Raw genomic sequence first — 25,344 nt, 5'->3', positions numbered from 1 at the left:
TACCAAATCCACTCACAAGGCTTTGGTCAGTCCGAGGCTATAGTAGAAGACATTTGCCTAAGGTGCCACGCAGTGGGACTGAACCCGGAACCATGTGGTTGGTAAGCAAGCGACTTACCACACAGCCACTCCTGTATATATATATATATATATATATATATATATATATGCATATATACATACACTCCCCACCCCATCTTTGGCCCAACAAAAAAGAATGAGAATGTGGTAGCTGGAGAGAAAGGGGATTGCACTGCATTAAGCTGTTACTCCTTTTCAGCTGAGTGGAGCAGGGCAATGTAGAGTGAAGTGCCTTGCTCAATGACACAGTTCGTTGTTTGATCCAGGAACTGAAACGATAATCTTGGGAACCCAGCATCCTAATGGCTATGTATCTTCACTTGTGCCTTGACAGTATTTCATAGTACAAGTTGCAAGATTGTCTTTTGAGGTTACCTGCAGGATTTGGTATGAGCTTATAAACGAAGAAAGCAGCTTTGTCAATCACCTGGTTGGCACCCACAGCTTCTATACACATAATCTGCTATGGTCTATATTTTTCAAGAACGTGCTTTCACAGATCTGTATCCTTGTCCCAAGTGGCATTTCGGGCTTCACATTTTGTCATTTTTGCAAAGAGTGGGAGAGACTGTGAGGTATAAGGGGAATATGAGAAAGAGGGATAGCGGAACAAAAAGGGGTGGATGGGTAGGTAAGTGCACTAGTGTGAAAAGAGTGTTATAGATGATTAGAGATGGGGATTGGGGTGGACATAGTGAATATAAGCTTGTGGGAGGGTAAGTTTAGGAAATATTAGGGGGTCAGAGAGGAGGACAGTGGTAAGGATATGATGGGAAGTGTAGGGAGTTAAATGATATCATTTATGGCCCTGTTTCTCAACCAGGGTCCACACGACCATTAGGGCTCCTTATAAGATTTTATTAAAATTCATGCACAACAAATTGGTTATGCTGTAATACTCAAAATATTTTAACAATTTTTTTTTATACAATTCCTAATAATATTTAATTAGAAAAATAGTGGGATTTTTAAAAATCATCAAATGGCTATTGGGGTTCAGCAGGGTAAAATAGTAACCAGAGGGTAGAAAATGGTCGAGGACCAGCTGGCTTACAGCATTTGAGTGTGTAGTTCCATTGTTAGATGATGATGGAGAGAAGAATTGATACAGCTATGAGAAAAGGCATTCCAGCTGTGGCCATTTTTTTTTTGTTTTTTTTTTTATCCCAGGTACAATATCTATTTCTTTATTGCCCACAGGGGGCTAAACATAGAGTGGACAAACAAGGACAGACAAAGGGTTTCAATCGATTAGATCAACCCCAGTGCATAACTGGTACTTATTTAATCGACCCCGAAAGAATGAAAGACAAAGTCGACCTTGGTGGAGTTTGAACTCAGAATGTAATGCTAGACAAAATATCACTAAGCATTTTACCCGGCATGCTAATTATTCTGCCAGCTCGCCACCCTAGGTACAATGTCATCATCATCATCTGGTTGAGCTTGCTCAGGCATTTTTAACCCGCATACACCTTCCATCTCGGTCCTGCATTAATTGAGGGATCTTTTGAAGGAGACAACTGACCTGCTGCTATGGATACCAAAAGATGGCTATATTTAATCAGGTTGTCTCTACACAACATATGCGGGTTCATTATACTCTCTTTACTCTTTACTCTTTTACTTGTTTCAGTCATTTGACTGTGGCCATGCTGGAGCACCGCCTTTAGTCAAGCAAATCGATCCCGGGACTTATTCTTTGTAAGCCCAGTACTTATTCTATCGGTCTCTTTTGCCGAACCGCTAAGTGACGGGGACGTAAACACACCAGCATCGGTTGTCAAGCAATGCTAGGGACACACACACAAACACACACATACATATATATATTATATATATATATATATATACGACAGGCTTCTTTCAGTTTCCGTCTACCAAATCCACTCATAAGGCATTGGTCGGCCCGGGTCTATAGCAGAAGACATTTGCCCAAGATGCCACGCAGTGGGACTGAACCCGGAACCATGTGGTTGGTTAGCAAGCTACTTACCACATAGCCACTCCTGCACCTCAGTACAAAATCATCAAAATTGTCTTTTCCTAACATGGTGGGAAAGTAATTTGCGGGAAATTTTGGCTGCTATTTCCAGATTGTGTGACCAGATGATTTGATTTGGTTTAGTTTGGCTAAATGGTTGCAAAGATGGCTTTGCAATCTTAAGGCACCAGTTTCAATATACTTGTATGGAACCTTTAGCATTTGCTTTCTGCCATATCCTTGGATTAACACAAACTTTTCTTAAAGAAATTGAGTTGCAGGAAACTAAATGGAAGCTCAATGAATGGATAGAACATGAAATTCGAAGGGCTTGACTTTGTCACACTCTGAGGACTGTATTAAGGAGTATTTATGGAATACTCAGCCTGTTATACTCTGGTGCAATGAACATGGAGTTATCTTGATCAACTGTTGTTGTTGATGATCTTCAATAGCTATTCTGGGTACCACTTTGAAAATTATTTTCATAAATGTTTATGAATTAAAGGTGAATTTAGCATTTTCAGATTAAACTTGACTTGGTAGATTTTTGTAAACAACCATTTCTTTCGGATGCGGCAAAGAGGTTTTTTTTTTTCCTTCTCTTTAAAGTTGTTTATTTTGAAAGGTGTTATAAAAATAAAAGAATCAACTATGGCTTCTGTTTGGTGTTAAGAAAATAGTGTTCCCCGCCACCTCTCTTTCTAAGTATTCGGATGTAAATTCTTGTTTATGTGAAACATTATCTTGTAAGTGAAGGAAAATAATGAAAATTGCTTAACAAGTAAAAATTAGGAAAAGAAAAAAAGAATTTATTTAAAATTTGAAAATTTTCAGTTTATTATTCGAACTGTTTTAGCCAAGATATTGAATTATTTTTTCCTTTCCATTCTATATTGATTTCAAACAATGGCTCAAATATTTTGGGGGAAGGTTATTATAGTAATTTAAATGAGCCCCAGGAGTAGACTGGTACTATAGTTTGAAAGAATAAAGAATAAAAGCAAGGCTGACATTGGTTGGATTTGAACTCAGAAGGGAAGAACTACAAACTAGAATGTTCATCACTTGCTACATTCACCTCTACCCCCATCTCTTGGGTCTCCCTTCAAACTCTTATGAAACTACCCTTGATCCACTGTTCATACCTCTCTTACATTCACCTTCTTCTACTTTGAGGCTTCTTTTCTCTTACCTTTCTTACAAGTTGCTTGGCAACTCCACCAGTGCCATTGGTGTGAGAAGAGTGGAGCACCCAGCTGGGGTTAGGAAGGACGTCCAGCCATAGAAATCTTGGCAAAGCTGACACTGGGGCTTGCTGCAGTCCTGCTGCTCTCTAGATCCTGTGAAACTGTCCAACCCATGGGAGCTAAATGACAATGATGTGTTTCAATGAATTTGGATATAGAATCAAATCTAACTCCACACTGTTAACAGCTGTGTGTATAACATTGAACTTGCATTGCATTTCTTTGGCAGTAAGTAGGTACCTTTAACGACAGGACATTTGTATTAACCAGGACATGACACAGAATTTGGCTGCCTTGGTTGAATGGAACTGATTTTTTTTAAAGAGTTGAAAGTATCTATTGTCCTATCTAGCTTTAGGAGAGAGAGAGTGTGTGTGTGTGTGATAGATAAATATATCCTCATCATTATCACCATCGTTTAACATCCGTTTTCCATGCTGGCATGGGTTGGATGGTTTGACTGGGGACTGGCAAGCCAGGAGGCCTCACCAGGCTTCAATCTGATCTGGCAATGTTTCTACAGATGGATGCCCTTCCTAACCACTCCAAGAGTGTAGTGGGTGCTTTTTATGTGCCACCAGCACAGGAGCCGGTCAGGTGGCACTGGCATCAGCCATGTTCGGATGCTGCTTTTTACATGCTACTGGCACAGGAGCCAGTCGGGGTGGGGGGAGCTGGCATCGACCATATTCGGGTGGTACTTTTTATGTGCTATATATATATATATATATATATATTGATACATATCATTGAATTTGGTTTATCTCAGCCATTGTTTAGCAAGAGGCACCAGAGTTCCTGAAAATATTAGTTCTGAGGAAGAAATAATTTCATATAAAGTCTGCGGGTTACAATATGAATGGTGGGAGGAAGCAAGATTGGTTTAGGTCAGTGGTTCTCAAACAGGGAGTCCATATAATTTTTTCTTTGTGGTGGTGGTGGTGGTGGTGGTGGTGGTACAAACGAAACAGTAAATCAGGGATCTACATCATTTTTAGGGATCCAATTGTATTTTATTGCGAGAAACAACTAGGTATCTTTCCCTAACGTTTTATATGAGATGCCGACAACCGCTCGGTTCAAAGTCTCTCTTGACCAGAAATGGCCTGAACTCTTTGCATGAACACCCTCCCTGTACATAACTCCATGTCCCCCCTACATGGCCTTGCTTTTTGCTTTTTGAGCCAAATAAATTAACTTAACTATATAGTTTAACATGTTTCCAACCACTGAAACTTGTTCTTTCAGAGAATGTTCTGAAAATCTGTACAGGTGAATGTGTGAAAAGCAAAATAATAATTTTGAAAGAAATATCTATAAAAGATGCATCAAATGGCTGTGGGGTTGGGGGTCCATCTGAGTAGAATCAAAGGGTTCCATAGGTAAAATATCATTGGGAATCACTGGTTCGGATGGTACACTGTTATATAGCTATATAGACTGGAAAAGTTGTATAAAGTACAGCATCCAGAGGCTAGCAATTGCAGCTTGTTGGCAAGTGATGGCTTGCTTGCCATGTGAGCACTACTCTAATGTGGAGTGCACTGATACCGTGTAGAAGGTCATTATCAGATCTAAACAATTTTCTAGTTTTGAAAAGAAAACCTTTTATGATGCATATTTGCTTTGTTATTGCTGTCCTAGGGTTAAATAACAACCTTCGTCAAAGCCATGATCAAAGGTATAGAATCCATGATTATCTTATCTTTTTTTGCCAAAAGTAGTGTATTATCCAAAGGCTGTGGTTTGAAAAAGAGTTAGCTGCTATTTCTAGCAGATTGAATGATCATGTAGAGGCCTCCTCATTGACTTCTCTTTGCTATATCAGAATTCTGTGATCACCACGAAAGGCTCTTCGATATTCGTAATTGTGAGAGTATGAAGATTTTAGCTGTTTTGGTGAATAAACTGGGTGCATTGTGTTTGCATGTAATCTGCACCAAATGTCAGTGTTGTTGAGACGAGGTAGACGAGGTTGTCAGGTTCCTATTGCCTGATAAAAAGAGAACGTTCATTCAAAAACTTGATTCACTGGTTTTGAAGAAAGTACTTTATATTAAATTTACGTCCACAGCCAGTTCACACCTTTTGATATTTGAGTCATGTTTAAAGCTGCGTTTGCTTTTTTAGAATATATACATATCAAATTCATGCTCTGTTATTGACAATCCAGGCCATAAAATTTTAATGACTCCATTACAAAGTAGTGTGTATATGCTATACTTGCCAGTTATCCATTTCATTTTCAAGTATTTCATTGCCATTTTACACCAGAGTGATAAAAATGCCATCCAAAGAGGTTCTTGATAATAGCCTAGTTTTTCTTTGTTGGTTTGTTCTTGATTAGGTGAACTTGTGGCTTGTAAGCAGTCATTGAACAACAATGGGCTCCCTTGAGCTTTAGATGTACTGGTTTGGAATATCTTCATAGCTGGTGGGAATGGGGTCATATCAAAGAGTAATGACCAGCTAGACTGTTATCCAGGTAATGTCATCCCTAGAAGTGATACCTCAATCATCATCATCATCATCATCATCGTTTAACGTTCACTTTCCATGCTGGCATGGGTTGGACGGTTTGACTGAGGACTGGCAAGCCAGATGGCTGCACCAGGCTGAATGTCACATATTAATGTCCAAGTTCTGCTGCACCCTGGGGAACCTCATGGCAGAGACTCCACCCCATTGCATTTCAGGAAACCACTGTTTATATCCTCCCCCAGTTCTGGTAATGTGTTGTTAACTATGTCCAGCAAGGGAAATAACTCCCTATCCATAAAACTCATGGTTAAGGACACATGGCCACTTCCTGGTTAACCTTTTCGTTACTGTATTTATTTTGAGATGCTCTGTGTTTCTTTCAATTACTTTAAATATAACAAAGAATTTAGTAAAATAACTTAGTTATCATTCAGCTAGTGTTAGGAACATAAATTGTGACTAAAGTTTGGTGGAAGATTTTAATTCAAAACTTATGAAAACAAGACATTTGTACTCAGAGCCAGAGCCGGTTTCAGCCGGGTTGCTAACGAAAGGGTTAAGGACACATAAAGTAGTTTATCATGGTGCACCCTGTGACAGTCTGGGTACTTTTCTTTTATTTTACTGTCCTGTTGCTTTTTGTATCTGTTTTGGTTGAAGAGTCAGAACAAATAGACTCGGATTCAGGGCTCATTAATGCTCATTAAAGCATTAATAAAGTAATTAATGTTTTAATGTAATGGCTTTTAGCTACTGATTTATTGTGTTATGTGATTCAGATTTAATATCCTTCTGAATATGATACCGTAGTCTCCTGGAGGTAATATTCTGAGATGATCAGGTTTAACTATTTTGAGCAATGTAGAATTATGTAGAATGTGCCTGTAGTTGATTGGAACTTTGCATCTAGGAATCTGTCTTGTAAATACCATGGCCACCTGGAGATTTCACTTTTACATTCACCCTAGAATGAGCTCAAATCTTCAATTTTCTTGTATATAAGCAATTAGTCTTCACACGCACACGTTTTTATGAATGTGTGTGTGTGTGTATATATACATGTATCATTGTCATCATTTAACGTTCATTTTCCATGCTGGCACACACACACACACAGAGCGAAAATAGCTGAAAGGCAACCAATTGATTTGATTTTTGGTTCTGAGATATTTATTCCATGTGTGTTCTTCTGTCCTAATCTGGATCCTGCAGTAGCTTTCGGTTATTTCATTGCAAAGCATTGTGGGTTTTTTGTTTTTCTTTTCTCCTTTTTTTTTCAAGAATTTCTTCCTCTTCTTTTATATTATCTTGCTTTAGTTTTCCTAGATGCCTGATAATTAAGAACTCGGTGGTAAGAAAAGAAGAGAATTCAACTGTAAGACATCACCTGCTTCAACAATCATTCTTTGTAGTCATTCAAATTTATAGAACTAAGTAAGAATAGAAAATAATTATCAGCTTGGAAATTGTCCTTGCTTTAAATATTGGTGAATTTCTCTCTCTCTCTCGTAATACTGGTTGCATAAATATCCACAGCAGCAGTTTCTTTCGACATTCTCTTCGTGTGTGTGTGTGTGTGGTGCCATCAGTTTAATGCCTACTTTTCTATGCTTGCATGGGTCCAATGGAAGATGTTGAAGCAGATTTTCTATGGCTGGATGCCTTTCCTGTTGCCAACCCTTACCTGTTTCCAAGTAGAGCAATATTTCCCTTAGACATATTTTCACAATATTGGAAATGAATGATATTCCTTTACAACAATCGTGGAATGTTAAGGGAAGGAGACAAACACTCATTCTGTGTGTGTATGTGTGATGGGCTTCTTTTAGTTTCCATCTACCACACCCACTCTAGGCTTTGATCAACCCAGGGCTATACAACTCACCCAATGCGCCACATAGTGGGACTGAGCCTGAAGCCATGTGGTTGGGAAGCAAGCTTCTTAATCACACAGCTACACCTGCATGTGTGTGTGTGTGGGTGTTTATAAAGGTGAATGGAAATTACTATTTGTAAATCTCACAACGAGAGATATTCAGCAACAGTACTTTGGAGTAAAGATTATTTGCCAACATAACATGGCAGTCCTGGTTTAGGACAAATGTTGCTGTAATTTAGCCCCAGGAGACATCGTCTCCAGCTGGCTATACGACACGATCTGCGTCCTTATATTTTCGAACAATTATTCTGAGCTGATGAAGGGAAATAATCTGGAAATCGCGATACGCTGATATTGTTTCGAGCTGATTGGGGGTGCTAGATTATTTTGTTCAAAAATATAAGGACACAGATCGTGTCGTATAGCCAGCTGGAGACGATGTCTCCCGGGGTTAAATTACTTGTGAGGGTGCAGAGTGAAGTGTGGCCCTCCAGTATACTTGTGAGGGTGCAGAGTGAAGTGTGGCCCTCCAGTATACTTGTGAGGGTGCAGAGTGAAGTGTGGCCCTCCAGTATACTTGTGAGGGTGCAGAGTGAAGTGTGGCCCTCCAGTATACTTGTGAGGGTGCAGAGTGAAGTGTGGCCCTCCAGTATACTTGTAAGGGTGCAGGGTAAGGTGTGGATCCTCCAGTAAACTTGTGAGGGTGCAGGGTAAGGTGTGGCCCTCCAGTAAACTTGTGAGGGTGCAGGGTAAGGTGTGGCCCTCCAGTAAACTTGTGAGGGTGCAGGGTAAGGTGTGGCCCTCCAGTAAACTTGTTGGAGAATGGTGTAAAGAACTGGATCTACTCTTGAGCTTTAACAGGACATAGATAACACACTAAAAATGCAAGCCTTAAGAAAAACAACAAAAAAAAACACCATTGTAATAAAAGTAAACATATGCACATCATCAATAAGCTCATCAAGTGTCCCACCAGGATACAAACTGCAACTCCAACATCTTCAACATGCTTCCAAACAACAGGGTTCCATGTAGCTGAGCAGTTTTTCCTATAAGAGAAGGCTGTCAGCTCTTGTACAAGCCTGTGGGTGGTCCCTCATTACTCTTCTCTTGGTGCAGTGTTGCTGGTTTAGTGTGTGAGAGCAGGAGGGAAAAAGAATTAACCACATTATTTGACGAGTACTTTAATTATCACACTATACATTCTGGTCTAAAAATAATGACTAGAAGTTATTTTAATTGTTGGTTATCCGCAGGCAGCAGCTTCATCAGAATAAACTATGGACGTAGAGATAGTCAATGAAATACTCAGCTCACACTTTAGCAATTAACATTGTCAGTTATTCAAGACCTCTTCTTCCCTTTTTTGTTTTTTATTTAATTTTTACCGCTTCCAATTATTAGACTGTTGTGGGGTTTTGTCTTCAACCTCAGAACTTATTTCAGCTTGGTTCTTCCTCTTTTGGTTCTGTTTGTTCGACTGCTATACTCTTTACTCTTTTACTCTTTTCAGTCATTTGACTGCGGCCATGCTGGAGCACTGCCTTTAGTCGAGCAAATCAACCCCGGGACTTATTCTGTGGAAGCCCAGTACTTATTCTATCGGTCTCTTTTTGCCGAACCGCTAAGTGACAGGGAAGTAAACACACCAGCATCGGTTGTCAAGCAATGCTAGGGGGACAAACACAGACACACAAACACACACACGCATACATATATATATACATATATACGACAGGCTTCTTTCAGTTTCTGTCTACCAAATCTACTCACAAGGCATTGGTCGGCCTGGGGCTATAGCAGAAGACACTTGCCCAAGATGCCACGCAGTGGAACTGAACCCAGAACCATGTGGTTGGTAAGCAAGCTACTTACAACACAGCCACTCCTGCGCCTGTTATGAGATCTGGAAGAAAGCAATGTAAGCATCAGTTTTTAGCCCTGTGCAAGCATGGACACATGCACACGCATGCACAGCTGTGTGGTTAGAAGTTTGCTTCCCAACCATGTGGTTCTGAGTTCAGTCCCACTGCATGGCACTTTGGACAAGTGTCTTCCACCATAGCCTTGGACTGAATAAAGCCTTGTGAGTGGATTTGGCAGACAGAAACTGAAAGAAGCCTGTCGTGTGTGTGTGTGTGTTTGATCCTACCACCACTTGACAACCAATGTTGGTGTGTGTATGTCTCCCTTACTTAGCAGTTCAGCAAAAGAGACCAATAAAATAAGTACTGGGCTTGATTCATTTTACTAAAATTCTTCAAGGTGCTGCCCCAGCATGGCCACAGTCTAATGACTGAAACAAGTAAAAGATAGAAGATACACTTGATGGACTTTAGAAGTTCTCCAAAATTTGAACTCACAACGTAAAGATGGACAGAATGCTTAGTGGCATTTTGCCCAGAATGCTAAGAGTTCTGCCTGCTGTAATAGTAATAATAATAATAATAATGATGATTTCAAATTTTGGCACAAGGCTAGTAATTTCAGGAAGTGGGTAAGTTGATTACATCAATCCCAGTGTTCAACTGGTTCTTACTGTATCGACCCCGAAAGAATGAAAGGTAAATTTGACTTTGGTAGTATTTGAACTCTGAACGTGAAGGCAGACAAAATGCTTGGCAGCATTTTGCTTCATATGCTAATGTTTCTGCTAGCTCACCACCTTAATAATAACAATAATAATAATAATAATAATAATGATAATAAAAGGAAAGAGATAGAAAACCACTTTTGTAATCTCCTTTAGAAATTCCTTGATTAGCACATAGGATTTCTCAAAAAAGTCATGCAAGGTCATTTGTTGACCTGGCGGTGCAGAAAGTAGGACTTCAAGAGATAGAATTGCTCACATAATGGAATCCTTTATTTTAACTGGAGGAAGACGAGTCTGTTTTACGTTTCTTTTTGACACAAACTCTTTCTTCCTCATAGAAAGAGAGAGAGAGAGAGAAAGAGAGGAAATGTTTCCTGGTAGCAATGAATGAATGAATAAATTAAAAGCAACAAAAACAAGTGAAAAAACAAAAGTATTCTGGTCATGTAGTAACACATTTCTGGTGACAAAAGATATAAACTTTGTGACTTTTAATTCAGATGATTGAAAAAATTTTAACCAATCAAAAATCCATTCTGCTTATTTATTTATTTATTTATTTTCTTTGTTGAAACATCCGGTTTGCTGTTTCAGATATTGATTTCTACTGAATAGTAACCAAGTGACATAGGAGGTAGTAAATACTCTACTAAAAGACTATGATATGCATGAATATTATCAAAATTCCTGACTCATTCATTAGCATTGTGTGAATAAAGAGACCTGATGGCCATGGGTGGAATGCTTTTTAATCATAGGTCTGGTCAGTCAGTGCTGACTTGAGGTTAAACCACTATCGGTAGTAAAAGGAACTTCCTCTCCATAGTCACTCTACCTGCTAGAAATAATAGCCAGATTTCCTGCAAATTATACTGTTGCTTATTAAGGGAAACACACATGAATAATGTAATCTTAGTCTAATTAAGATAGTATGGCCATGGCTGGAAAGCTTTTGACTTTCTTGGTTAGAATTGACTTAGGATTAAACACTGATCAATGGTGAAATACAAGGTAGTATTAAAACGTTCCCAGACTAGTTATGTTTTAATAAAAAAAAAAATGACTTATTTACGCCTTCGAAATAGTCACCTTTTGGAGCCACACACTGGTCCCAGTATTCCTGTCACTTTTGGAATCCAGCCTGGAAGTCGTTTTCTGTAAGCAAGTCAAAGACCTTCTGCAATTTGCTCTTGATCTCGACATCGGTGTTAAAACGGTGATCTTTGAGCTGCATTTTTATCTTGGGGAAGAGATGGAAGTCTGCAGGTGCTAAATCTGGCAAATCGGGAGGGTGCGGAAGCAATACCCTGTATTTTGGGTAAGAAACCCCCGAGTGAGAAGAGCTGAGTGACCGGGTGCATTGTTGTCATGAAGAATCCAAACCCTCACTCTCCACAGAGCGAACCACTTTTACCGAATATCTTCACTCAAATGCTTCAAAACATGACTGACGGTCTGGCTCTCGGGGAGGGGACATTCTCAATGCACAATACTGTGGATGTTGAAAAAGATGATGAGCATTCTCTGGATTGAGCTGTGGTTTTGTCATGCCTTCTTCAGTCGTGAGGATGAAGGCATCTTCCATTGTGACGATTGCATGCATTCCCGTAGACCCAACTTGGATGGAAAAAGTTGAAAGCTTATCCAAAGGGTTTTTAACCCAATATTTATATGCCATTATTTATAGCCTTATATGCTTATAAAGAGATAATTCATGTTCTTGAAGCTGCTAAATTCTTATTATGTCTTAAAAAAAATTTTTTTTAATTGTCTTTGGCAACCATATATGTATTTTAAAACTTTTAAGTAAAGAGTAATGTACTGGAAAATAGTTTTAAAATATTTCTACTTTACTTATGTAATTACTTTCTTATAACGATGTTGCAGTTGAGTGTTTAACTCTTTAGAATTTAAACCAATCATATCCAACCCAAATATTCTACCTGTGTTATGTTCAAACTGGCCACTTCTGGCCTCTCAAACCTATCCTACAATACCATTCTCAAAATAAGCAACTACAACAGTGAAACCCCAGAAAAGCAATATGGATAAATAATCATTACACTTGACAAAGTTATCTGAATGTTTAAGGATTAAAGTGTGAGACAGATCTGCTCTGAACAAGAGTGCAAGTGTTCAAATTCCTGCGAAAAGCTATTCAAGCGCAGGAGTGGCTGTGTGGTAAGTAGCTTGCTAACCAACCACATGGTTCCGGGTTCAGTCCCACTGCGTGGCACCTTGGGCAAGTGTCTTCTACTATAGCCCCAGGCCGACCAATGCCTTGTGAGTGGATTTGGTAGATGGAAACTGAAAGAAGCCTGTCGTATATATGTATATATATATAGATGCGTGTGTGTGTGTGTTTGTGTGTCTGTGTTTGTCCCCCTAGCATTGCTTGACAACCGATGCTGGTGTGTTTACGTCCCCATCACTTAGCGGTTCGGCAAAAGAGACCGATAGAATAAGTACTAGGCTTACAAAGAATAAGTCCCGGGGTCGATTTGCTCGACTAAAGGCGGTGCTCCAGCATGGCTACAGTCAAATGACTAAAACAAGTAAAAGAATAAAGAGTAACTCAGTCTTGGATAAAACTAAATTTAGATGTCTGTGTGGAGCGAAAACATTTCTCATTTGACATTAGAGTTTTTAATATATTCTTTGGCAGCAGTTGACGAAGAATAGTCAGAAAGATACGCTGTTAGTGTCCTAATATCTCGACGGTGCCAATTGATGTTTGCAGCTGCTTCACCATTACTTAGTGGTAATAAATATTCTTGACAAAAGCATGAATATTACGAAATCTCATTTTCACTTTCCTTAAAATCTGCGGCTTTGTAAGAAGTCAGTCATTTCTCCTATAGATAGATAATTTTATTTGGCTGTTTACAATAATTTGGCACTAAAAATATTTATATATAAACTAGATGAAAGGGTTAGGTTGAAAAAGGTTGCAATTTTTAATGGCTAAGCTGCCTTTCCAGAACATTTCTTTGTAAAGTATGAAATAACTTTGAATACAGAATTCTAAAAGAGCCTAAAATATCAAATGAATTAAATTTTTTTTCAATTCTAAGAATTGCATGTATATATTGCATGTGTGTGCATGTATGTTTATATGTATGTGTATATGCATGTGTGCATATGTATACACATGCGTATGTGTGTATATATGCGTGTGTGCATGCATGTGTGTGTGTATATATATCATCATCACCATCATTTAACATCCATTTTCGATGCTGGCATGGGTTTGACGGCTTGACAAGAGCTGGCAATGCTGAGGGCTGCACCAAATTCCATAGCCTGATTTTGGTTTCTACAGCTGGATGCCCTTCACACACACACACACACACACACACACAAATCATCATTATCAATTAACATCCACTTTTCTATACTTGCATGGGTCAGATGGAATTTACTGAAGTAGATTTTCTACATCCAGATAGATGCTTTTCCTGTCACCAATCCTCACCTCTTTTAAAGGAAGATATTAAATATTTTCCCTATGACCAGACATGGTTTTCCATAGAACACTAGAAACCTTTGTATGATGATTCTGATTTACACCGATCATGTGGTAATAGGACAAGGCCATGCACACACACACACACATACACACACACATGCATGCACACATTGGGCTTCTTTCAGTTTCTTATTTCTTTATTGCCCACAAGGGGCTAAACATAGAGGGAATAAACAAGGACAGACAAAGGGATTAAGTCAATTACATCGACCCCCAGTGCATAACTGTTACTTAATTTATCAACTCTGAAAGGATTGAAAGGCAAAGTCGACCTCGGCAGAATTTGAACTCAGAACATAACCACAGACAAAATACTACTAAGCATTCCGTCCAGCGTGCTAACATTTCTGCCAGCTCACTGCTTTTTTCAGTTTCTGCCGACCAAATCCACTCACATGGCTTTGGTTGGCCTGGGGCTATATAGATGTTTGTCCAGGATGCCATGCAGTGAGACTGAACCTGAGAACCCATGGTTAGTAAGCTTCTTAACTTCAAAACCACACCTACATAAATACGTATGTGTGTGTGTGTGTGTATCGCACAGATAATTAATGATTCATTCACATGTATATATTATACACTTACAATATTTCATATTGCTGGGAAAATGAACTTTCTCACTCTCTAGTGATTATCGTACAAATTTGAAGTTGAAACATCAGTCAAGTTGCTATGGTAATTATGGCCACACCGCTTTCTGTTTGCTTCAGTGGGGTGCTACATTTTCTAAGGGTCAAAGTTGTATTAGGGGTTGAAGCCAACTGAAGGATTTCAGGTTTTAGCATAGTAGCGGGGTACATGGTTTTTTGCAAGTAGGAACTGTCTAGGAATGAGTTGAATCATTTTAAAGATGGTCACGCCAAGAAAGAGTTGGATGAGAAACACGGTTGTTGATGGTTACCCGGGTACCTCTGAAATGATGTGATGGTCAAGGTTGAAAATACTTAGGGTCATAAGTTTGATCAAATTTGAGCTACAGTTGAACCCACATGACAGCATCAAATACTCATGATTTATGTCTCATCTGCTCAGATATAATTATAGATATTTTAATTTGAAGAATGAGTATATTGGCACAGGAGTGGCTGTGTGGTAAGAAGCTTGCTTCCCAACCACATGGTTTTGCGTTCAGTTCCATTGCATGGCACCTTGGGCAAGTGCCTTCTAATTTAGCCTCGGGTGGCCAAAGCCTTGTGAGTGGATCTGGTAGACGGAAATTGAAAGAAGCCCATCATATATGTATGTATATATTTATGTGTGTGTCTGTGTTTGTTCCCCTCACCATCACTTGACAACTGATGTTTGTGTGTTTATATCCCCATAACTTAGCAGTCTGGCAGAAGTGACTGTTAGAATAAGTACCAGGCTTACAAAGAATAAGTCCTGAGATCAATTTCTTCAGTTAAAAGGCAATGCTCCAGCATGGCCATGGTCAAATGACTGAAGCAAAATAAAAGAATAAATGAATATAATTCTGATACTAAGAAAATATGTTTTTGTTTTTAAACTAACGGTGCAAGTGTTTTATTAAGTAGGAATAAGCTGTAGTAACCTGCCCCTCACTCACCACAATCACCTCTACCCCATCTGTTACTCTCCCCTCACACTCATGACTTCCCCCTTTCTGTCCCCTGTCTGCATCTTCTTATACTCACCTCCTTGTTTCTTGAGGCTTTGCTCTACCACTACCGTGTTTTCCATTCAGCCTTATTTAATACCGGGTGTGGGGTGGGGTCATACAGCTCCCCTATAACAAGACAACTGTGCTTGTCCCTTTATCCTTGCTTCAACATTCCAACATCAAGCATAAACCAAATCCGGCCCCTTGGTCAAGGGTGCTTTTTCCTTTTCTTGTTTTCCAGTCTTGCTAGTTATTTAATAACTTCCTGCCAGAGGCAAGAAAGGAGTGCACAGTGTAGCCGGCATTAGAATGGACACCCAGCCATAGAAACCATATAATAGCAAACATTGGAACTTGATGTAACCCTACAGCTTGCTGAATCTTCTGAACCTGTCCTGTCCATGCCAGCATGGTTAGTGGGTGTAAAAATAATCATGATGGTGATGAGTAAGCTCCTAGAAAACCAAGACTATAATGGAATTTAGATTTCTCATTTGCATCATTTCACTTTTAGTTGGAGAAATGCATGAATACCATGTTCCTTTACATCTTATCTTATCCAATGTGGAGGTGCAATGGCCCAGCGGTTAGGGCAGTGGACTCGCGGTCATAGGATTGCGGTTTTGATTCCCAGACCAGGTGTTGTGAGTGTTTATTGAGCAAAAACACCTGAAGGTCCATGGGGCTCCTGCAGGAGTTGGTGGCGAACCCTGCAGTATTCTTTCACCACAACTTTCTCTCACTCTTTCTTCCTGTCTCTGTTGTACCTTATTTCAAAGGGCCAGCCTCGTCACACTCTGTGTAACGCTGAATCTCCCCCAAGAACCACGTTAAGGATATATGTGTCTGTGGAGTGCTCAGCCACTTGCACGTAAATTTCACGAGCAGGCTGTTCTGTTGATCAGATCAACTGGAACCCTCATCGTCGTAACCGACGGAGTGTCACGATCTTATCCAAATATTTCAAGGATTATGTTTATGCCAGAAATATTATTTTCTTTATATTTCCTCATGTAAACTTCATATTTTCACCAACTATCACAGACATGGTAATTCCACAAATTGTCTTCCATTTTTTTGTTGGAATTTGAAATTTTAACTGATGAGATAATATATTGCTTTTGAAATTTCTTATTGATCTTTACTTTTGAGGATTTTGTAATATTTTCACTGGTTTAGTTTTTACCAAAAACCTATGAATTTTTAAAATCTAACTAGTGTTATTAGTCTTTTAATCATTTCAGATCTGTAAACTATTAGTGTTGTTATTATTTTATATTAGTTTACTTGATTCTTCTTCTGTAACCTTTCAGATAGCAATATCACAGATAACTGTTTGATCTCTTTTCCCCTACACTCTAACATTCTATCAACATTGGTGTGCTCCAGGGTTTGGTCTTATCCCCTGAGTTATTTTCCTTCTGTACACCTGCGTACCATCACCTCTAACAATACCTTCTTCGTTGCAGATGGTACCACTCTTCATTCCTCCTTCTCTAACCAAGCTTTATCCAAATGCAATCTCAACATCTGAAGCAGAAACTGCACTGATTTCATGAACAAAATCTTGAAAATATCCAATGAAATCCTGCCTGTCTTGTCTCCTTCAACAGGAAAAATCCCTCTGCATAGCAAGAAAATATCATTGCATCTTCCCCTTAAATATGAAAGCATATGAAAGGATTGGCTATTAATTTCACTGTGATTGGTCACATGATGTAGTGACCTCTTTACTCTTTTACTGGTTTCAGTCATTTGGCTGTGGCCATGCTGGAGCACCGCCTTTAGTCGAGCAAATCGACCCCAGGACTTATTCTTTGTAATCCTAGTACTTATTCTATCGTTCTCTTTTGCTAAACCACTAAGTTACAGCATCGGTTGTCAAGTGATGTTGGGGGGACAAACACAGACACACACACATACAAATATATATATGTACATATATATGACGGGCTTCTTTCAGTTTCCATCTACCAAATCCACTCACAAGGCTTTGGTTGGCCCGAGGCTATAGTAGGAGACACTTGCCCAAGTTGCCATGCAGTGGGACTGAACCTGGAACCATGTGGTCAGTAAGCAAGCTACTTACCACATAGCCACTCCTACACCTGATGAGATTCTCCTATTAGGGTAGAAAATCAATTAAGGCTGGCCACCATTTTGTCAATCTGCAGAGAATTTTGATCAATTTGATGCATTTCTTTGTCTATTAAATATATTTCTTTACTACCCACAAGGGGCTAAACACAGAGAGGACAATCAAGGACAGACAAACAGATTAAGTCGATTATATCGACCCCAGTGCGTAACTGGTACTTATTTAATCGACCCCAAAAGGATGAAAGGCAAAGTCGACCTCGGCGGAATTTGAACTCAGAACGTAATGGCAGACAAAATACCGCTCACCCGGCGTGCTAACGATTCTGCCAGCTCACCGCCTTTGTCTATTAAATAGGTTTATGCACATGCACACACACACACACCACACACACACACACATTTAAAAATTGATATTTTCAAATTGTCAAACGCATTCACTCTCAGATTGACCAAAAGATGCAATTAGCTCATTTAACACTTTTTAAGTTTATTCTGCCAGTATTGGCCTCTGTGTGTTTCAGTAACGTCCTCTCATTCCTGCTCTCTCGTAGACATTGTTTTATATTCTAGTACCATTTATGAGACTTCAGTGCAATACACTTGTTTCTTTTGACCAGTTCATATTGACAAATGGTAGATATACTTAACTGAAGCACCATCCATAATTAGCATGAGTTGGCATTAACATTTTTTTTTTCTATTTGTTTTATAGTTTTTCATTTAAGACTTACACAAATTGACATTTATAAAAAGTTGGAAATACGTTGTATTTTTCAATATTCTAGTAGTATCCATAGCAGCAACAGTAGCTGTAGCCACAGTAGTGATATTTCTACATCTCCAACTATGGCAAAGGTATTGCACATCATTCTAGCTGAACATTCTCTAAGAACACCATATTAAAATGTGGTATTCTTAGAGAATGTTCAGCTTGACTGATAGTACTTATTGGAAGGAAGAACATGAAGAAATAAAATACCTTTTACCCAAATTAATGGAAAATAACCAGAGCATTGTTGGTTTATATACTCCAGCAAATACTAAATTCTTTAGGAAGTTTCTAGACTTGCTTATACCGAAAACTAATTTTCTCTAAAATAAGTAGAAGCAACTCGGTCATTCTTAGAGCCTTGCTTTGTCAGTTATAAATTCAATTTAATAATAAATTTTCATTCCAACAGTGGAATTTAATGTATTGCTCATTTTCTTGTGTGTGTGTGTGTGTGAGAGAGAGAGAGAGAGAGAGAGTGAGTGAGTGAAGCCCTGTTTAAAGTAATTTGCTGTTCAGAATTTCAATCCTGGCAGAATTTAATGTAATCAATAAAAGACATTCTGTGAGGTGAATGATGGAAGATCTTTTACTTTGCTTTTCGTTGTATGACTTACCTTTTGATGATGATTTGGTGACCTTCAAACTCTGGTATAGATTTCTCTTGATCTCAGTTCATTGTTTTAGTTTGCCCGTACAAGCGTAAAGGGATAGTTTTCTGATACCAAATTTCCTTGAGATTTCCCTTTGTTTTATGATACAAACTTGCTTTTATTTGATCTGATCCAAATTAAAAGCTTCCATCAAAATTCCATGTTAGTCTGTATTCATGGGAATTTATATTCCAAACATCAGCTTATTAATGACAGTTACTTTACTAAATAATTCATTATTTTAAAAAATTATTGTCAGCAGAACACCTATCCCTGTCCATAAATCTCATCTCTCACCTACCCCTGTCCATCTATGCCTCTCATCTCTCACCTACCCCTATCCATCTGTTCCTCTCATCTCTCACCTACCCCTATCCATCTATTCCTCTCATCTCTCACCTACCCCTGTCCATCTATGCCTCTCATCTCTCACCTACCCCTGTCCATCTATGCCTCTCATCTCTCTCACCTACCCCTGTCCATCTATAAATCTCATCTCTCACCTACCCTTTCCATCTCTTCCTCTCATCTCTCACCCACCCCTGTCCATCTATACCTCTCATCTCTCACCTACCCCTGTCCATCTATGCCTCTCATCTCTCACCTACCCCTGTCCATCTATTCCTCTCATCTCTCACCTACCCCTGTCCATCTATGCCTCTCATCTCTCACCTACCCCTGTCCATCTATGCCTCTCATCTCTCACCTACCCCTGTCCATCTATAAATCTCATCTCTCACTACCCCTGTCCATCTATGCTCTCATCTCTCACCTACCCCTGTCCATCTATGCCTCTATCTCTCACCTACCCTTTCCATCTATTCCTCTCATCTCTCACCTACCCCTGTCCATCTATGCCTCTCATCTCTCACCCACCCCTGTCCATCTATAAATCTCATCTCTCACCTACCCCTGTCCATCTATGCCTCTCATCTCTCACCTACCCCTATCCATCTATTCCTCTCATCTCTCACCTACCCCTGTCCATCTATGCCTCTCATCTCTCACCTACCCCTGTCCATCTATAAATCTCATCTCTCACCTACCCCTATCCATCTATGCCTCTCATCTCTCACCTACCCCTGTCCATCTATACCTCTCATCTCTCACCTACCCCTGTCCATCTATGCCTCTCATCTCTCACCTACCCCTATCCATCTATTCCTCTCATCTCTCACCTACCCCTGTCCATCTATGCCTCTCATCTCTCACCTACCCCTGTCCATCTATAAATCTCATCTCTCACCTACCCCTGTCTATCTATGCCTCTCATCTCTCACCTACCCCTTTCCATCTCTTCCTCTCATCTCTCGGCAACTGACACCAACCTCCTACTATTACTCCCGAGGGGTTTTTTTGTCTTGAAAATTACTCGATGACCCTGTTGGTGCTGGTGCCACATAAAAAGCACCCATTACATTCTGTAGAGTGATTAGTGATGGGAAGGGCACGTAACCATAGAAACCATACCAAAGTGGTCATTGGAGTCTCATGTGACCTCTGACCTTACCGGCTCAAGCCAAACCATCCAACCCATGCCGGCATGGAAAGCGGATGTTATATGATGATGATGAAATAGAGTAACAGAAGATTTAAGATTCAACAAATATTTGAGTGTTTATAAAAAAATGATAGAGAAGAATTCTTTCTTGACAACTGACACAACCATGTCTGATAAATTGAGTTGTGGTTCATTACCAAACATTTTTATGCTGAAAATAAAATGATTAGACAATGTTTTTGGTTATGTAACTCTTCAATCAGGATGGCATGTAAACTTGGGAATATTTTTTTCCCCAAAATTCTTTCTTTAACACTCTTCAAAAAGCAAGAGAGGAAAATGTCTTCTGTTCAAGTCTTTACAGTCTCCTATTTTTAAAGGTCTCTTATGGACTTGAATATAAAGCAACTCTTTTCTTTTGTGGGACAATATTTGAAGAAAAAATAAAATATTTTTCGTATGGCGCGGGAGTGGCTGTGTGGTAAGTAGCTTGTTTACCAACCACATGGTTCCGGGTTCAGTCCCACTGCGTGGCACCTTGGGCAAGTGTCTTCTACTAAGCCTCAGGTCGACCAAAGCCTTATGAGTGGATTTGGTAGACGGAAACTGAAAGAAGCCCGTCATATATATGTATATATATGCGTGTGTGTGTGTTTGTGTGTCTGTGTTTGTTCCCCTAGCATTGCTTGTTTATGTCCCCGTTACTTAGCAGTTCAGCAAAAGAGACCGATAGAATAAGTACTGGGCTTACAAAAGAATAAGTCCTGGGGTCGATTTGCTCGATTAAAGGCGGTGCTCCAGCATGGCCCCAGTCAAATGACTGAAACAAGTAATAGAGTAAAGAGTAAGAGTATGTTAAAGTAAACATTATTTTCCAGCTATTGGGATAAGATAAAATAAAATGTCACACACACACACACACACACACACACACACACACACACACGATGGGCTTCTAGTTTCCATTTACCAAATCTGTTCATGAGGCTGTGTATGGCCTATATAATGGGTCATCCCATAAATAATGCAGTTTTTTTATAATTATTTATTTTTCAAAATTAAGATAAACAAAGTTCTTTTTTAATCTAAAATATTCTCCCCTTCATTTTATACAATGCTCTTCCATCTCTCTGGTAGATTTGCAAGACCCCTCTTCCAAAATTCACTTGTCCATGATGAAAAATACTCCTCCAGAACTGTTCTGACCTCTCTACAGAATTCGTATTTTTACCATCCAAATGATTTTGAAGACTACAGAATAAATGATAATCAGATGGGGCAATGTCCAGTGAATATGGTGGGTGGGTCATCGTTTCCCATTCAAACTGCTCCAGCCTTTGGAATGTCATCCTTGCTGTATGTGGCCGAGCATTATCCTGATGGAAGAACACCTTTCATCTTGAAACCAAAGATGGTCATTTTCCCTTCTAGCACTAACTCAAGCCACTCAAGCTGCTCACAGCAGATCTCCTCTGTTATCGTTTGGTTTGGGTTTAAAAGTTCAAAGTGGACTAAACTTTTCATATACCACCAAACAGGTAACAACACCTTATGTGGGTGAAGACCTTCTTTAGCCAGGGGTACCAGTGTTTCTCCTTTCCCTACCCACTGTCTTCGGCACCTGTCACTGTTCAGTCCAAAAAAGGTTCATTCATGAAATGTGACAGCAAAGAAGAGCACACATTCACTTAAAGTGCATGATTGCACTTGGAAAATTTGTGAGGAACCCATTGACCCAATTTACTGACTTTTCCAATGGCACGCAGATGAATGGTTGAATGACCAATCCAAGCTTCTCTGTTAGTTCCTCAACAGTTATAATGGGATTTTGTTCCACCAGGGCTTGCAGGACATCCTTGTTGAGGTCTACAGATCTTCCAGCACGAGGCTTGTCTTCTAGGCTGTAGTTTCTGGCTGGGAATTTCTGGAACCACCATTGACACTGGCTTATGCTTATTGTCCAATCCCCATATACTGCATTAATATTCCTTGCACTTTCCATTGTGTTGTTGCCTTATTGAATCATAAAGCAAAATATGTCAAATATGCTCCTTTGTCACTTCCATTATACACTTCTATCATAGCTTTGAAAAAATAACTGTTAAAATCGAACTGCACTCTTGAATACTTGCACTAAGAACGAAATCAATGTAAAATTACTCCATGCTTTTATAACAAGTTGATGCAAGTAGTTTATCCCACTCCTCTCCGATGTTTAGTTCATGCAATTGAAAAAAATGCATTAGTTTTGGGATGACCCAGTAGTTTTTTGAAAATAGAAACTGCAACGACTTGATATGCTGTGGCATAAATTTAGCAATTGTACTCCTGCAGAAACACAAGTTATTCATGCATGCAGTGTGTTTACTGAAATACAATGCTGAAAATTGCATTTAAAACAATAAAGCATGGCAATAATGTCTGGTGTCATATTTTGTACACCACAATTGAATAAAGTAAATATGTAGGTGGTGATATGTTGATTTTTAGATTTTTCAACTTGGTGACATTGGTAGCATACTCTACATAGCAAAATTAGAATTGGAATGTAAAATATTTTATAATTTTTGTAGAAAGAAGCAAAACTCATGTAAGAAGTTCTATTTTGAAAAAAGATTGTTAAATTTAGTTTCCTGATGAGAGATCATAGCAAACAATCTTGGTACGCTGACCCAAAGTTTTTTACTCTGTCTTTTAAAAAAGTGTTTTATATTTCAATAAACTGTGTGTGTGTGTGTGCTGTAAGATTACTTAGTATGTTTGTGAATGTAAAGTAAATATTTGAAGGATTTTCTTTGAAAAAAAAACAAAAAAAAAAAGCAAAAAAAAAGAAGCCCACTCTAGGTGGTTAAGACAAAAAATATGGATCAAACAAAAATTGTTTCTAGAATACTTGCTGTTGATTTAGGGAGGGAAAAGTTGTGGCTATCAAAATGAAACAGAGATTACAGGTATTAACAGGTGCTTCCAAAGATGCAACCTTTAATGCACCTGATTGCAAATAGTGATTGTTTTGGACTGTTTTGATAACAACAATACTAACAATTTGAGGTACTACAATTGACTAAATTTCTCTCTACCGTTTTTCTAAATTTGGTATTGTGCCTGACCAAAATAGACCTTTATTAAACTTGAGTTTTTTTTTTGTTCTTTTTTTACATCTTTTCATGTTAGTTTTAGATTCTTTTGATGTTAGATTTAGATTTTTCACAACTGTTCCTCCTCTACAGTTGATTTAACTGTGAATTTCTGTTGCTTTTCTTCCAGTTTGAACAAGTCTTACGAGGTTTCCCCCCCTCTCTAACTCGAAGGTTCTGGATAGGCTTGGGTATGTTTCAAATATATTATTGATGACTACAACAAACATGTGAAATTTTCTTTTGTTTTTTTATTATTATTATATTTATTTTTCCTTTTCGTAACCCCTCCCAACTCCCTCCACTTTACATTTTCTTTTTCTTCTTCGACTTTAGTTTATTGTATAATCTATTTACTAATAACATTTTCTTAGAACACTTCTTAGAAGAACAGGAAACTGAATGTGGTTGTAAATGTGGTTGTAGTTTCTTTCATGCTAGATTGATTGATGAATGTTGATTGAAACTGAATTTTAAACAATATGTTTGCCAATCCAGAAAGATAAATGTTTCTGGACGAATCAAAGAAACCTTACAGCTACAACAAGACCAACAATATCTGAAGCTCCATACGTACATACATACATACATACACACGTACATACACACATGCATACACACATACATACATACATACATACACACACATACATACATACACACGTACATACATATACATGTACATACATACACACGTACATACATACACACGTACATACATACATACACACACACACACACACATATACATGCATACATACATATTGCATTTTTTCAAACTTTCCTTGTTTTTGCCTTACTTTAATGTTAGATGAAATATTAAAAGTATTTTACTTTCCCCCCTACCTGTATGCATGTTGATTAATACAGGTAGTCTTATAAATTAAATAAGAATCCTAGTGAAAACTCTATCATCATCATGTGACCTGGTCTGTCAGAACCTTGGCAACCACATTTCTCCACTGCAATAGTGAAATGGTGGACAAGCCTCACCATTGCTTAACAGCAGTCATAATGGTTTGATAAAAAGGGATTTTTATTTTGTGAGGAGAGGAGTAATAAATCAAGTTTAAATCCTGTTAATTTTTGAACTGGTATTATAAATAACTAGCAGTATCACCAGGCGTTGCTCAGGTTTGTTTCGACTCTTTAGAATTGGAATTTTTGAAAAGTAAAAATTTTGCATTATGTAGCTTGTTATTCTCTTTAAGTGAACATTTTTCTGGTTGAAATACACCGAAAAATGGCGACACAGCAGTAAAAAAATCGTAAATAATAGGGATTTTCATAGAAAAAAAAGCACCTTTTTGATGTAAATAATTTTTGGTGTTAACATGGTCCGATTTGGATTTTTTCTTCTACGGAAGGAAGAGCAAGCCTTTTTCTATCACACTCTCAATTTTGGTCAACTTGTGCCGCAGGGTCTCGGAGGAGATAGTGTTAGTTGAAGGCTACCAAACCTGCCATACACAGACAACTTCAACTTTATATATAGAGAGATTGACCACCATCCACCAGAACAAGAAGTAAATTCAAGTCTTGTAAGACTTGAACCCCAAACTCTAACATGTTGGTAGACAAGCAACATCTTGACCAACTGTTATCTGCTCAGTTTGATCAGCTCAGTTGCATAATATATTTACTCTCTTTACTCTTTACTCTTTTACTTGTTTCAGTCATTTGACTGCAACCATCATGGAGCACCGCCTTCTAGTTGAGTAAATCGACCCCAGGACTTATTCTTTGTAAGACTAGTACTTATT

General features: G+C 38.7%; 1 protein-coding gene across 4 annotated transcripts in view; it reads left to right on the top strand.

Moving 5' to 3' along the window:
- The window catches only part of LOC115213915 (ras-related C3 botulinum toxin substrate 2), a 267,882-nt gene that overhangs the window by 73,613 nt on the left and 168,925 nt on the right, over positions 1-25,344 (top strand). For 2 of the 4 annotated variants that reach the window (XM_029782894.2, XM_036505075.1), the window contains one exon: positions 23,712-23,772. The exons of the other annotated variants lie outside the window; for them this stretch is intronic. The gene's annotated coding sequence lies outside the window, so the exon portion shown is untranslated. The remainder of the gene's footprint in view (positions 1-23,711; positions 23,773-25,344) is intronic. 4 annotated transcript variants of the gene reach the window in all.

Source organism: Octopus sinensis, linkage group LG7 (assembly GCF_006345805.1).
Source record: "Octopus sinensis linkage group LG7, ASM634580v1, whole genome shotgun sequence".
In the NCBI taxonomy this organism is placed as follows: domain Eukaryota; kingdom Metazoa; phylum Mollusca; class Cephalopoda; order Octopoda; family Octopodidae; genus Octopus; species Octopus sinensis.
The sequence above is the reverse complement of the archived record's forward strand: the minus strand, read 5'-3'. Positions and strand labels throughout refer to the sequence as shown.